Genomic DNA, 15,748 nt, shown 5'->3' with positions numbered 1-15,748 from the left:
AAACTGTGACCATTTTAATTGCACTCAGTATTTATTGCTCTGTGCAGTGCAGCCTGCCTGCCCCATCTCATGTTCACGCTTGTTGTGTCCTTTTAGAGAGAGATAGAGACACGCAGAGAGAGAGAGAGAGAGAGAGAGACGCAGAGAGAGAGAGACAGAGACAGAGAGACAAAGATGAGAGAGATGAGAGAGAGAGAAAAAAGAGAGACAGAGAGACACAGAGACAGAGAGAGACACAGAGAGAGAGAGACAGAGAGAGAGTGACACAGAGAGAGAGACACAGAGAGAGACAGAGAGAGACACAGAGCGAGAGAGAGAGGCACAGAGAAAGACAGTGACAGAGAGAGAGAGAGAGAGAGACAGAGAGAGACACAGAGAGAGAGACACAGAAACAGAGAGAGAGACACAGAGAGAAAGACAGTGACAGAGAGAGAGATGAGAGAGACAGAGAGAGAGAGAGAGACAGAGAGAGACACAGAGAGAGAGACACAGAAACAGAGAGAGAGACACAGAGAGAAAGACAGTGACAGAGAGAGAGATGAGAGAGACACAGAGAGAGAGAGAGAGACACAGAGAGAGAGAAAGAGAGACAGAGAGAGAGAGAGAGACACACACACACAGAAAGAGACACAGAGAAAGAGAGAGGGAGACAGACACAGAGAAAGAGAGAGGGAGACAGACACAGAGAAAGAGAGAGGGAGACAGACACAGAGAAAGAGAGAGGGAGACAGACACAGAGAAAGAGAGGGAGAGAGAGAGAGACACACACAGAGAAAGAGACTTAGAGAAAGAGAGAGGGAGACAGACACAGAGAAAGAGAGGCAGAGAGACAGAGACACAGAGACCCTGGCCAGCAGCTGTAACAATAAAGCCAGCAAGCGAGGGAAGGTGGTTGCTGGATGAGGCTAGCTGTGCCCAGAGAGACCGGGCAGTGCAGCAATGCAGGTCTCGCCTTAGTGCCGGGAACGGTGCCAAGATCGTATCCCTGATCAGCTCCCACTGCCGTCGAGTTCAGATCCCAGGTGTCGGCCATCCTGGAACAGATTCCCAACGCGAGCCCGACAGATACTTTCATTCGTATCGGGCCTTTCCCCACCTCCATTTTTGAGTCACGTTGATTGAGGGATAAATATTGGCCCAGGACACCGGGGATAACTCCCCTGCTCTTCTCAAAATAGTGCCATGGGATCTTTTCTATCCACTCGCGAGAGCAGACAGGGCCTCGGTTTAATGTCTCATCTGAAAGACGGCACCTCCGACAGTGCAGCACTCCCCTGGAGTGTCGGCCTAGATGGGGAGTGGGACTCAAACCTACAACCTTCTGACTCAGAGGTGAGAGTGCGGTCCACTGAGCCACGGCTGAGATCATGCTCCTGAAGTGGGGGAGGGAAGGACGGAGCAGGAGCAGGAGTCTGGTCAACTCTCATTTCCCACCCTCACCCAACCCATGTCCAGAGGCATTGAGGTCAATGGGAGCACCCCTTAACCACCGCCTTCCCCCACCCCCGCAGGCCAGGGATTGGATGTTGCCACTGTGCCCACTCCTGGGCGCTGCCCAGTGACCCCACTAGAAAGAGCGAGCGTGTGGATGGACGGCGAGGCCAGGATTAGGCTCAGTTGTGATGCTCCCCATGATGGAATATACCAACTCACCATCGGGGCACAGGCACAAAGAATGGTCGAGTGAATGAGGTGTTGAGCTGGAGAATTGCAGAGGGACACACGTGTATCCAACGTCGATACCAGTTTTGATGCGAGGGCGACACAGGGCCGTGACCGAGCCTTGCCATGACCCACAGATAACAGAAAGAAAGACTTGCATTTATATAGCGCCTTTCTCAACGACCTACGTCTCAAAGCGCTTCACAGCCAATGAAGTACTTTGGAGTACAGTCACTGTTGAAATGTGGGAAACGTGGCAGCCAATTTGCACACAGCAAGCTCCCACAAACAGCAATGTGATAATGACCAGATAATCTGTTTTTGTTATGTTGATTGAGGGATAAATATTGGGCCAGGACACCGGGGATAACTCCCTGCTCTTCTTCAAAATAATGCCACGGGATCTTTTACGTCCACCTGAGAGGGCAGACGGGACCTCCGACAGTGCAGCACTCCCTCAGCACTGCACTGGGAGTGTCAGCCTAGATTTATGTGCTCAAGTCCCTGGAGTGGAACTTGAACCCACAACCTTCTGACTCAGCTGACAGACTCACAACCCCCTCAGTCATTTGTGATACATCAGAGCAAAGCCAGGAGAATTCGCCAAGACCACTCTGCATATCAAACAAAGCGACCGGGGGCTGCAGCTGGTATAGGACGGGAGAAGGGAGGGTAGAATGCACTGCAATCACCCCGCTCCCCATCAGGCACAGACCACTGTAGGGTTCAACGCTGTTCTGCACGGTGGGCACCCAGTCTCAGCTCTGGCATGGGGGGGGGGGTCTTGGCAATTCTCCTCCACCCCGGCCCTCGAGTTGGAGAGGGGGTGGGGAGGGGGCAACATACAAGAAAACAACTAGGCTTCCTGCTCCCGATTCAGCTGAAAAATGCAGGACAGAGAGAGACTTGGTCTCCGCTGTGATTCCCTTCATGGCTGAATGTCGCCGACACTCGCCGCCTGGGCTCACCCGCGAATGGCGAATGAGGCAGTGAGGGTCAGTGCCCTCCGACCCAGAGGGGAAAGCTCCAACCATTGGGTGCATTGTAAACAAAGAACTTGCATTTATCTGTTCCAAAGCGCTTTGCATCCAATGAAGTGCTTTTGAAGTCTGGTCACGGTTGTTCTATTACCAACTGCAGCAGCCATTTTGTGCACAGAACGATCCCACAAACAGCAATGCGATAATGACCAGATCATAGATCGGTGTGGGGTTGGAACACGTTACGGGCATTACTGAGTGATACCCGCCCTCCTATACGCTTCAGAGACATGGACTATGTACAGCAGGCATCTCAAAGCACTGGCGAAGTACCACCAGCGCTGCCTCCGCAAGATCCTGCAAATCCATTGGCAGGATAGGCGCATCAACGTTGGTGTTCTCTCTCAGGCCAAAATCCCTAGCATCGAAGCACTGACCACGCTCGCTCAGTTCCGCTGGGCGGGCCACATTGTCTGCATGCCCGCCATTAGACTCCCGAAGAAAGCGCTCTACTCGGAACTCCTACACGGCAAGCGAGGCCCAGTTGGGCAGAGAAAATGCTTCAAGGACACTCTCAAAGCCCCCTTGGAAAAAGTGTAGCATTCCCACCGACACCTGGGAATCCCTGGCCCGAGACCGCTCAAAGTGGAGGAGCAACATCCGAGAACACCTCGAGTCCCTTCGTCGGGAGTATGCAGAAGCACACAACAGAAGGAACGCACGACAAATCGAATACCCCACTCACCCGTCCCTCCAATCACCACCTGCCCCACCTGCGACAGAGACTGTAGATAATAATAACAACTTGTATTTATATAGTGCCTTTAATGTAGTAAAACGTCTCAAGGCGCTTCACAGCCGTGTTGTAAGACAACAGATAAATGTGACACCGAGCCACAAAAGAAGAAATTACGGCAGGTGACCAAAAGCTTGTTTATAGAGGTTTTAACAAGCATCTTAAAAGGAGGAAAGAGAGGTAGAGAGGCGGAGAGGTTTAGGGAGGGAGTTCCAGAGCTTAGGGGCCCAGGTAACAGAAGGCATGGCCACCGATGGTTCAGCAGAAATAATGAGGGATGTTCAAGAGGCCAGAATCTGAGGAGCGCTGACATCTTGTGGGATTGTGAGGTTGGAGGGGATTACAGAGATAGGGAGGGGCGAGGGCCATGGAAGGATTTGACAACAAGGATGAGAATTTTGAAATCGAGGCATTGCTTAACCGGGAGCCAATGTAGGTCAGCGAGCACAGGGGGTGATGGGTGAGTGGGACTTGGTGCGAGTTAGGACACGGGACAGCCTAGTTTTGGATGACTTCAAGTTTACGTCGTGTGGAATGTGGAAGGCCGGCCAGGAGTGCGTTGCAATAGACATGTCTAGTGGTAACAAAGGCATGGATGAGGGTTTCAGCAGAAGGTCCCACATTGGTCTCTTCAGCCACCTTAGAACTCATGTTAGTGTGGAAGCAAGTCATCCTCGACTCCGGGGGCGGGGGGGCTGCCTCAGAAGGATGGAAAACAACAGAGGCGAGTCTGACCCCTCCCCCCTCCAGTAGGAGGCTTTAGAGGGACCACAAATCCCACCCTGGCTGATTATTGCATCGCCATACAGCACTTCTACCACCCCAATGGTCAGGATCAGCTGACAACACAGGCCAGGGATTGAACCTAGGCCTTGAACCCAGGCCTTTTGGATCTTGGCCCATTCACCGGGGACCCTTGCCCCCCCCCCCCCCCACCCGGGAACATTACCCTGGGCCTCACCGGGTCAATTGGCTCACCATGGTGTGCCACAGTAGGTCAACTTTGCGCTCGAGCATTTCTTGTCTTGTGCGCCTCGTGTCAGCTGTGGCTCAGTGGGCAGCACTCTCGCCTCGGAGTCAGAGAAGGTTGTGGGTTCAAGTCCCACTCCAGGAACTGGAGCACATAAATCCAGGCTGTCACTCCCAGTGCAGTGCTGAGGGAGCCCCGCACTGTCGGAGGTGCCGCCCTTCGGATGCGACGTTAAACCCGTCTGCCCTCTCAGGTAGATCCCATGGCATCATTCAAAGGAGAGCAGGGGAGTGTTCCCCGGTGTCCTGGCCAATACTTATCCCTCAACCAACACCACTAAGACAGATTATCTGGTCCTAATGTCATGTGGGATCTTTCTGTGCAGAATTTGGCTGCGGCGTTTGCTTAAGGAATAACAGTGACTACACTTCAAAAGTACTTCATTGGCTGAAAAGTACTTTGGGACATCCTGAGGATCTGAAAGGTGCTACAGAAATGCAAGTCCATTCTTTTTTTACGAAGACCCTCTGCTAAAAGGCAAAGGGAAAAGAGGATCGGGAACACTTGTGGAAGTGATAGGAAAGGCTTTTCCGATATGTGAAGAGTTGGAGAACTGTCAACGACTGTGTTGCGCCATTGAGGGATGTTCAAGGACAGGTTACAAGACTCACTGGGTTGGCAAAATTACTGAACGAGTAACGAAACACAAAAGGTTAGTATGCAGGTACAGCAAGTAATCAGGAAGGCCAATAGAATGTTGGCCTTTATTGCAAGGGGATGGAGTATAAAAGCAGAGAAGTCCTGCTACAACTGTACAGGGTATTGGTGAGGCCACACCTGGAGTACTGCGTACAGTTTTGGTCTCCGTATTTAAGGAAGGCTATACTTGCATTGGAGGCTGTTCAGAGAAAGTTCACTCGGTTGATTGCGGAGAAGAGGGGGTTGACTTATGAAGATAGGTTGAGTAGGTTGGGCCTATACACATTGGAGTTCAGAAGAATGAGAGGTGATCTTATCGAAACATAAAAGATAATGAGGGGGCTCGACAAGGTGGTTGCAGAAAGGATATTTCCACTCATAGGGGAAACTAAAACTAGGGGACATCGTCTCAGAATAAGGGGCCGTCCATTTAAAACTGAGATGAGGAGGAATTTCTTCTCTCTGAGGGTTGTAAATCTGTGGAATTCTCTGCCCCAGAGAACTGTGGAGGCTGGGTCATTGAATATATTTAAGGCGGGGAGAGACAGATTTTTGAGGGATAAGGGAATAAAGGGTTATGGGGAGTGGGCAGGGAAGTGGAGCTGAGTCCATGATCAGATCAGCCATGATCTTATTGAATGGTGGAGCAGGCTCGAGGGCCTACTCCTACTTCTTGTTCTTATGAGTACTTTGCATCGGTCCTCACTCGACTGTCAGAATTCAATGATGTCAATAAAACAAATATTGTTTTAGATACAATTAGGAACCTTAAAATTGGTTGGCCAGTCCGGATGCGATCCACCCAAGGGCTGTACAAGCCCCTTGCCTGTACCTTTAATAGCTTGCTAGACTTTGGGGCTGTTCCTTTAGATCTTTAGATCCCAATCTTTAAAAAAGGGGATAAGATGGACTCAATATGCCCATTAGTCTGATGTTGGTAATAGGGAAGGAGCTGGAGGGAAACATTACGGATGCAATATATGACGACATATTAGGGACACCCAATGTGGTTTCATTAAAAAGCTCATGTCTTACAAATGTGATTATATTCTATGAAGAAGTTATGATGGGATGGTGGATGAGGGAAACATTCCAAAAGGCTTTTGACAAGGTACTGCACAAGAGGCTTCTCTATAAAAAAAAATCGAAGCCACTGGTATTAACAAAAAAAAGACTTGCATTTATATAGCGCCTTTCACAACTACCGGATGTCTCAAAGTGCTTTACAGCCAATGAAGTACTTGTTGAAGTGTTGCCATTGTTGTAATGGTGATATGTTGAGCTGGATTGAGAACTGGCAGGCAGGACAGTCCAATACGGGAATTACAGTCTCAGTCACAGGTGGGACAGACAGTGGTTGAAGGAAAGGGTGGGTGGGGAGTCTGGTTTGCCGCACGCTCCTTCCGCTGCCTGCGCTTGTTTTCCGCACGCTCTTGGCGACGAGACTCGAGGTGCTCAGCGCCCTCCCGGATAGGCAGGAAGGAGTTCTCGATGTGTTTGGAGACCAGTCACCAGTGGTGCCCCACTGGGATCGGTGTTGGGACCGTTGCTCTTTCATATTTTTATTAATGTAGGTGTTGGAGCACAATCTGACATTTTTCAGATGATACCAAGATGTATGTGAGCGCTGGGACTGTGGACAATACTCGGTGGCTTCAGACGGATGTGTGCGTGTTGGGAGTTTGGGATAGTGACTGGCAAATTATGTTTAATTTGGAAAAGTGCAGTGTTATGCCTGTGGGCAGGGCAAATGCTCCATATAGATGCACCCTTCAGTGAACAGCACTAAAGCAGGTGGAGAAACAGAGAGATCTGGGCACCGGGGTCATTTATAGAAAAATTGACTGTAAGACAATGCATATTGGGGCTGAAATTGCGGCCTCTCTGGGTGCGAAGTGCACACTGACCCGACGAGGCCTCACAAAAGCCGTTTTTTGGGGCGCGATGCGCATGCGTTGAAAACTGGCTTTTACGATCAGTCAAGATTTCTCCGTACAGATCATCCGCATCTCCGGGAGAAGGACATCCGCGCGGGAGAGATTGGGCTATTTTCCCAACTCATGCCCAGCGAGTGTCCTTCAAACTCTTGCTCCTGGTAAAAGCAGGCGTATAACCTCCTTTTACCAGTATAAGAGCTTTAAAACATATAAAAATGCAATTTAAAAAACACATTGTTATGTTCAAAACCCGGTCCTTTAAGGCAAGTTTATCTTAAACCGTATTGAAACACATTTTTTTTTAAATTTCAAAAAATATTTTTTCTAAAACATTTAACTTTAATTTCAATTAATTTTAAATAGGTGAGGTGTTTTATTTATTTATGATGGTGTGTTTGGGTGTTTTGCTCAACGATAGTAATGGCAACTCAGAGAAACGGAGTTCCCATTAGCAATGAAAATACTGCATCGTGATTGGTTGTCCAGGCCCATGTGACTCCAGCTTGTACGTACCTACCTGAAAGGCATCTCCGAGTGAGCTGTGCAGCAAAGCTAGGCCTCCGACCAGAATCCTACGTTTCTCCAGGACCAACAGGTACTTTTGTAGATTTTTTCCGTGCGGAGGCGTTCTTACAAAGGAAACCTCCGACAGGAATTTTAGCCCCACTATTTAGTCCTCGTACAAGACCTTGGTCTGGCCTCCGTTGGAATACTTTGTCCAGTTTTGGTCTCCTCACATGGCAAGGGATATTGAGGCTTTGCAAAGGGTGCAGAGAAGGCCACTAGCCTAATAACCAGCATAAAGCATCTTAGGTTATCAAGATAGGCTAAAAGTAGGGACTCTACACTCTAGACTTGACTATTCCAACACACTCCTGGTTGGCCTCCCACATTCTACCCTACGTAAACTTGAGGTCATCCAAATCTCTCAGCCCATGTCCTAACTCGCACCACGTCCCGCTCACCCATCACCCCCTGTGCTCACTGACCTACATTGGCTCCCGGTTAAGCAAGGCCTCAATTTCAAAATTCTCATCCTGGTTTACAAATCCCTCCATGGCCTCGCCCCTCCCTGTCTCTAATCTCCTCCAGCCCCTCCCCCACCACACCCGAGATGTCTGCACTCCTCTAATTCTGTCCTCTTGAGCATCCCCAATTATAATTGCTCAACCATTGGCCTTCTGTTGCCTAAGCCCCAAGCTCTGGAACTCCCTGCCTAAACCTCTCCGCCTCTCTTTTAAAACGCTCCTTAAAACCTACCTCTTTGACCAGGTTTTTGGTCACCTGCGCTAATTTCTTCTTATGTGGCTCGGTGTCAAATTTATTTGTTTTGTCTTATAACACCGCTGTGGAGCGCCTTGGGACGTTTTACTATGTTAAAGGCGCTATATAAATACAAGTTGTTGTTGTTGAAGCGTAGACTGAAGAGGTGATCTGATTGAGGTTTATAAGATGATGAAGGGAACAGATTGTGTTCCAGTTGTCAGTTTGTACCAATTAAATAGGTTCGGGAGGCCCAGGAGTCACAATTTTAAGTTGTGTGTGGCCAGATCTCGGTTAGATGTTCGAAGGAGGTCCTTGCCCAGAGAATGGTGGATCCGCGGAACATGTTACCGGCTGGTCCGGCTGAGACCGATTTACTGAATTCCTTCCAGAGACAGATTCCGGAGACAAGGGGGTTGACTTATGAGGAAAGGTTGAGTAGGTTGGGACTCTACTCATTGGAATTCAGAAGAATGAGAGGTGATCTTATCGAAACGTATAAGATTATGAGGGGGCTTGACAAGGTGGATGCAGAGAGGATGTTTCCACTGATGGGGGAGACTAGAACTGGAGGGCATAGTCTTAGAATAAGGGGCCACCCATTTAAAACAGAGATGAGGAGAAATTTCTTCTGAGGGTTGTAAATCTGTGGAATTCGCTGCCTCAGAGAGCTGTGGAAGCTGGGTCATTGAATAAATTTAAGACAGAAAGAGAGTTTCTTAACCGATAAGGGGATATGGGGAGCAGGCAGGGAAGTGGAGCCGAGTCCAATATCGGATCAGCCATGATCATATTGAATGGCGGAGCAGGCTCGAAGGGCCGTTTGGCCTACTCCTGCTATTTCTTATGAGAGCTGGACTTGTTTTTGACTGGGGTGGCAATCACCGTGTACTAAAGGTCGGTACGGGAGCCGAGTGATTTCCTGGACTAGCTTTGATCGCCTGAGGGGAAATTGAGAGGGGATTTTTCCAGATATTCCCCTTAAATTGCCGTGGGTTTAAACCTGTTTTTTCACCCCTCCCCCGGGTGGGGGTGGGGAGTGTATGTATTACGATGCACAAGGTGGTGTGGGACAGAGGGGCTTGTCCTGTCTGTCATTGTTCATGTAACATGGGTCCTGCCCCTTTAAACCCGAGACTCATTATTGGAAAAGCATTTGGCTGCTGCACCAGGATTTAGGAAGAATGTGTCCAGAGGGAATCTCGGGCCTTATGAATGGAGAGCTCCTCAGGCACCGGGCCAGCAACAGGCTGCTAGCAATTAACTCAATGGGTCTCCACTCACGCAACCTCCTCACACACTCACTCGCTCGCCCCCTTGTCTTCCCTTAATAAACTGTGTTTACACAGAGCGAGCGCAGACTTCTGAACCCACAACAGTTTAACCCTTGCCATATTAAAGATCATTTTGCAGAATTGTGTGAGCACACACACACACATGAGAGAGAGAGAGAGAGAGAGATTGTGATGTGAGGGGAGAGGGAGAGAAAGGGGGCAGAGACTTGGTTGGTGGACTGAGAGAGAGAGGCAGAGAAACAGTCAGGGGTGGATGGAAGGGAAGGGAGAGAGGGGCATAGGGTGGGGGAAGGTAAGGGAAAACAGTAAGGATGGAGAGGGTGGGCATCGGCTGATGGGGAGATGTAGCGATACCATAAGCCCTGTGGTCAAACCTCAGTTCTCACAAACAACATAAGAATTAGGAGCAGGAGTCGGCCATTCGGCCCCTCGAGCCTGCTCTGTCATTCAATAAGATCATGGCTGATCTTCTACCTCAACTCCACTTTCCTGCTCTATCCCTTAGTTCCCAATAATTCATCAACCTCTATCTTCAATATACTCATAGACTGAATCTCCACAGCCCTCTGGGGCAGAGAACTCCATATATTCACCACCCTCTGAGTGAAGAAATTTCTCCTCATCTCAGTCCTAAATGGCCGACCCCTTATTCTGAGACTGTGACCCCTGGTTCTAGACTCCCCAGCCAGAGGAAACATCCTCCCTGCATCTACCCTGTCAAGCCCCGTCAGAATTGTGTATGTTTCAATGAGATCACCTCATTCTTCTAAACTCTAGAGAATATAGGCCTAGTCTACTCAATCTCTCCTCATAGGACAATCCCCCATCCCAGGAATCAGTCTGGTGAACCTTTGTTGCACTCCCTCTATGGCGAGCATATCCTTCCTCAGGTAAGGAGACCAAAACTGTCCACAATACTCCAGGTGTGGTCTCACCAGGGCCCGATATAATTGCAGCAAGACGTCTTTACTATTATACTCAAATCCCTTTGTAACAAAAGCTAATGCACTATTTGCTGTACCTGCATGTTAACTTTCAGTGACTCATGTACAAGGACATCCAGGCCCCTTCCCAGTCTCTCACCATTCAACAAATCCTCTCTTTTTCCTACCAAAGTGGATAACTTCACAATACCCCACATTGTAATCCATTTGCCATGATCTTGCCCATTCAGTAAACTTGTGTAAAGCTCTCTGCAGCCTCTCTGCGTCAACAACTTGTATTTATATAGCACCTTTAAGGTAGTGAAACATCCCATGGCGCTTCACAGGAGTATTAAGCTCGAAAAATTTTTTTTACACCGAACCGCACAAGTAGAAATTAGCGCAGGTTGGTCAAAGAGATAGGTTTTAAGGAGCATCTTGAAGGCGGAAAGAGAAGTAGAGAGGCAGAGAGGTTTAGCGAGGGAGTTCCAGAGCTTAGGGCCCAGGCAACAGAAGGCACGGCCACCAATGATTGAGCGATTATAATCAGGGATGCTCAAGAGGGCAGAATTAGAGGAGCGCAGATATCTCGGGCTGTTGTGAGGATGGAGGAGATTGCAGAGATAGGGAGGGGCAAGGCCACGGAGAGATTTGAAAACAAGGATGAGAACTTTGAAATCGGGGCGTTGCTTAACCGGGAGCCAATGTAGGTCAGCGAGCACAGGGGGTGATGGGTGATCAGGACTTGGTGCGAGTTAGGACACGGGCTGCCGAGTTTAGGATCACCTCTAGTTTACGTAGGGTAGAATGTGGGAGGCCGGCCAGGAGTGCGTTGGAGTAGTCAAGTCTAGAGGTAACAACGGGGAATAAACCGCGCATGCGCAAAAATCTGAATGCACCGCGGAATTCGACTAAAGCGACAGCGTGCTCAAAAAAAAATGTTAGGGGGCACCTCGGTCCCCGGTTCATTCCGCAGTCGGTGCGGGGTTGACCAATCACATCCGGGGAGCTGCGGTTGGTGTCAGAGCTCCTGATCGCCATCCAGTGACCACCGCTGGAAGTGCAGGTGTTAAAGGTTAACCTCTATCTCCATTGCGATCTATAGTCTGTGTTGCTCCACATCGCTTCGCCGCCTCAAAGATCGGACTGTCACATCTCAGACTGACGGTGTTAGAGTGAAGCATCTCCAACACTGCGAGCCAGGCTGAAACTATCCAGCAGATATTTCCTGAGAGTTCCTAAACTAGGCTTGTATTCCCTTAAATAGAGGCGTTTATGATGATTAAAGGAGTTGATAGGGTAGAGAGAGAGAAAGAGAGAAAGAGAGAGAGAGAGAGAGAAATGATTTCCTCTGGTGGGGTGGGGAGTCCAGAACAAAGGGACATAATTAGAGCTTAGCCATGTCAGGAAGCACTTCTTCACACAAAGGGCAGTGCAAGTCTGGAACTCTCTAAAAGACTGAGAACAATTGATACTTTCAACACGGAGATAGAACACACACACACACCTTCGCGGGTGGGGAGGGAAAGGAACAGGAGGTCATTCAGTCCCTCGAGCCTGTTCCGCCAATCAAGGAGATCGTTGCTGATCGGGGCCTCAACTCCACACACCCATCTTGTCCCTACAACGCCTTAATACTTTGGTTAACAAAAATCTATCTGGGGGGGGGGGGCAAGGGGAGGAGGCGGGTGAGGGAGGAGGGATGGGAATTGGGCTGGCGAGGGGGTGGTTGAGAAGGGGACGACGAGGGGGTGGGGGAGTGGGCGGCGAGGGGTCAGGGTCGGGGGGGTGGGTAAACTGGGCGGGGCAGGGGGGGGCGGGGAAGAGTGGGCGGGGGGGGGGGAAGAGTGGGCGGGGGGGGGGGAAGAGTGGGCGGGGGGGGGGAAGAGTGGGCGGGGGGGGGAAGAGTGGGCGGGGGGGGGGGAAGAAAAGAGTGGGCGGCGGGGGGGGGGAAGAAAAGAGTGGGCGGCGGGGGGGGGAAGAAAAGAGTGGGCGGCGGGGGGGGGGAAGAAAAGAGTGGGCGGGGGGGGGGGGGAAGAAAAGAGTGGGCGGGGGGGGGGGGGGGGGAAGAAAAGAGTGGGCGGGGGGGGGGGGGGGGGAAGAAAAGAGTGGGCGGGGGGGGGGGGAAGAAAAGAGTGGGCGGGGGGGGGGGGAAGAAAAGAGTGGGCGGGGGGGGGGGAAGAAAAGAGTGGGCGGGGGGGGGGGGAAGAAAAGAGTGGGCGGGGGGGGGGGGGAAGAAAAGAGTGGGCGGGGGGGGGGGAAGAAAAGAGTGGGCGGGGGGGGGGGAAGAAAAGAGTGGGCGGGGGGGGGGAAGAAAAGAGTGGGCGACGGGGGGGGGGGGAAGAAAAGAGTGGGCGGCGGGGGGGGGGGAAGAAAAGAGTGGGCGGGGGGGGGGGAAGAAAAGAGTGGGCGGGGGGGGGGGAAGAAAAGAGTGGGCGGGGGGGGGGGAAGAAAAGAGTGGGCGGCGGGGGGGGGGGAAGAAAAGAGTGGGCGGCGGCGGGGGGGGGGGGAAGAAAAGAGTGGGCGGGGGGGGGAAGAAAAGAGTGGGCGGCGGCGGGGGGGGGGGAAGAAAAGAGTGGGCGGCGGCGGGGGGGGGGAAGAAAAGAGTGGGCGGCGGCGGGGGGGGGGAAGAAAAGAGTGGGCGGCGGGGGGGGGGGAAGAAAAGAGTGGGCGGCGGCGGGGGGGGGGAAGAAAAGAGTGGGCGGGGGGGGGGAAGAAAAGAGTGGGCGGCGGGGGGAAGAAAAGAGTGGGCGGCGAGGGGTCGGGGGGAGTGGGTGGCGAGGGGGGACTGGGTGGCGAGGGGGGAGTGGGCAGCGAGGGGTCAGGGGGGAGTGGGCGGCGAGGGGGGAGGGGGTCGGGGGGAGTGGGCAGCGAGGGGTCAGGGGGGAGTGGGGAGCGAGGGGGTGGGTGTTGGGAGGGCAGCGAGGGGTCCGGGGGGAGGGGGGGGAGGAGGGGGTGGCGAGGGGGGGGCGAGGGGGTGGATGGGCCGCGAGGGGTCAGGGGTCGGGGGAGTGGGCGGCCAGGGGTCAGGGGTGAGTGGGCAGCAAGGGGTCGGAGGGGGTGGGGGTTGAGGGGGTGGGGGTTGTGGGGGTGGATTTAACCCTTTGTCTCCCGGGTAGGCAGGTTGTGCCCCGCAGGGAGTAGTGCCAGTGGCCAGCTCTGTGTGTGTGACTCTGTGTGTGTGTGTGTGTGACTGAGGGCGATGGAGGAGCCAAGCAGGGACCAGGAACCCCCCGCTGTTTAAAGCGTCTGTGTGCCGAGGACCCCCTCCCCCCCTGAGAGCCCAGACATGAGATTTCTCCCCACACTAGGATGTTTTGCTTTGTCCGCACACAGGATGTCAGCAATCGGATCTCCCTCCTACACATTTAAAAGTACAACTAAGATTTAAGTGGGCGTTGACTGTTGACCCTGCCAGGTAACTGCAGAAAATCCAATACCCCCCTACCCACAAAAGGCTGGAGATTGCAAACATTTTGCAGCCGAAACTCCAATTTCAATCCCACAATTTTCTAAACAAACCCTAAACTCCACCGTCTAACTCAGAATAATTTAAAGAGATTCCTTTGATCATTTTTCCAATAAAAAAAAGGTGGAACTTAAGAAACAAAGAAAAACCCAGCTGGGAACAGAACGGGAAAGGTTCACAATGTGCACAGAAACCTGGGGCAGTTTCAGTCTGGTGAATTTCAGTCTCCTGCAACAAACTTTGAAACACTCTGCGAGCTGGGAACTTTCTTTTGCTCTCACCTCAGTTACCTTTCCTCGCCTCTTAAGACACAAGTTGAATTAGCTTCGGGGAAAATAATGCAACACACGTGCGCGCGTCAGCCCCCCCCCCGCAAAAAAAAACACTTTTACACCAAACTTTTTGAAAAGTTACTTACAGCGGCTGCTGCTCTGGAGCGGGCTCACGATTGTCTGCAACTCCAAGAGCTGCGGATCCGCCCCCTATCCCAGCGGCTGTCACTCACAGCACCAGCAGCCAATCAGGTGACGGAGAATCGGCATCTCATTTGCGTGGCAGACCCCGCCCCCTTCAGGTGTCATTCACACGTCTCCCCACCCACCCCATCTCCTTCAGGTGAACAAAAGAACATAAAGAATTAGGAACAGGAGTAGGCCATCTAGCCCCTCGAGCCTGCTCCGCCATTCAACAAGATCGTGGCTGATCTGGCCATGGACTCAGCTCCACTTACCCGCCCGCTCCCCGTAACCCTTAATTCCCTTATTGGTTAAAAATCTATCTATCTGTGATTTGAATACATTCAATGAGCTAACCTCAACTGCTTCCTTGGGCAGAGAATTCCACAGATTCACAACCCTCTGGGAGAAGAAATTCCTTCTCAACTCGGTTTTAAATTGGCTCCCCCGTATTTTGAGGCTGTGCCCCCGAGTTCTAGTCTCCCCGACCAGTGGAAACAACCTCTCTGCCTCTATCATAGAAACATAGAAACATAGAAAATAGGTGCAGGAGTAGGCCATTCGGCCCTTCTAGCCTGCACCGCCATTCAATGAGTTCATGGCTGAACATGCAACTTCAGTACCCCATTCCTGCTTTGTTGCCATACCCCTTGATCCCCCTAGTAGTAAGGATTACATCTAACTCCTTTTTGAATATATTTGGTGAATTGGCCTCAACAACTTTCTGTGGTAGAGAATTCCACAGGTTCACCACTCTCTGGGTGAAGAAGTTCCTCCTCATCTCGGTCCTAAATGGCTTACCCCTTATCCTTAGACTGTGACCCCTGGTTCTGGACTTCCCCAACATTGGGAACATTCTTCCTGCATCTAACCTGTCTAACCCCGTCAGAATTTTAAACGTTTCTATGAGGTCCCCTCTCATTCTTCTGAACTCCAGTGAATACAAGCCCAGTTGATCCAGTCTTTCTTGATAGGTCAGTCCTGCCATCCCGGGAATCAGTCTGGTGAACCTTCGCTGCACTCCCTCAATAGCAAGAATGTCCTTCCTCAGGTTAGGAGACCAAAACTGTACACAATACTCCAGGTGTGGCCTCACCAAGGTCCTGTACAACTGTAGCAACACCTCCCTGCCCCTGTACTCAAATCCCCTTGCTATGAAGGCCAACATGCCATTTGCTTTCTTAACCGCCTGCTGTACCTGCATGCCAACCTTCAATGACTGATGTACGATGACACCCAAGTCTCGTTGCACCTCCCCTTTTCCTAATCTGTCACCATTCAGATAATAGTCTGTCTCTC

The 15,748-nt window shown here is 51.4% G+C and overlaps 1 protein-coding gene across 1 annotated transcript in view; it reads right to left on the bottom strand.

Annotated features, from left to right (window-relative positions):
- Positions 1-14,469, bottom strand: part of LOC139237837 (lysophosphatidic acid receptor 1-like) — a 203,644-nt gene extending 189,175 nt beyond the window's left edge. The window contains exon 1 of the mRNA XM_070867064.1: positions 14,413-14,469. The gene's annotated coding sequence lies outside the window, so the exon portion shown is untranslated. The remainder of the gene's footprint in view (positions 1-14,412) is intronic.
- Positions 14,470-15,748: the final 1,279 nt, after the last annotated feature.

This window comes from Pristiophorus japonicus, chromosome 24 (assembly GCF_044704955.1).
Source record: "Pristiophorus japonicus isolate sPriJap1 chromosome 24, sPriJap1.hap1, whole genome shotgun sequence".
NCBI classification, from domain to species: Eukaryota; Metazoa; Chordata; class Chondrichthyes; family Pristiophoridae; genus Pristiophorus; species Pristiophorus japonicus.
Note: the sequence above shows the minus strand (reverse complement) of the source record. Positions and strands in the feature narration are given on the sequence as shown.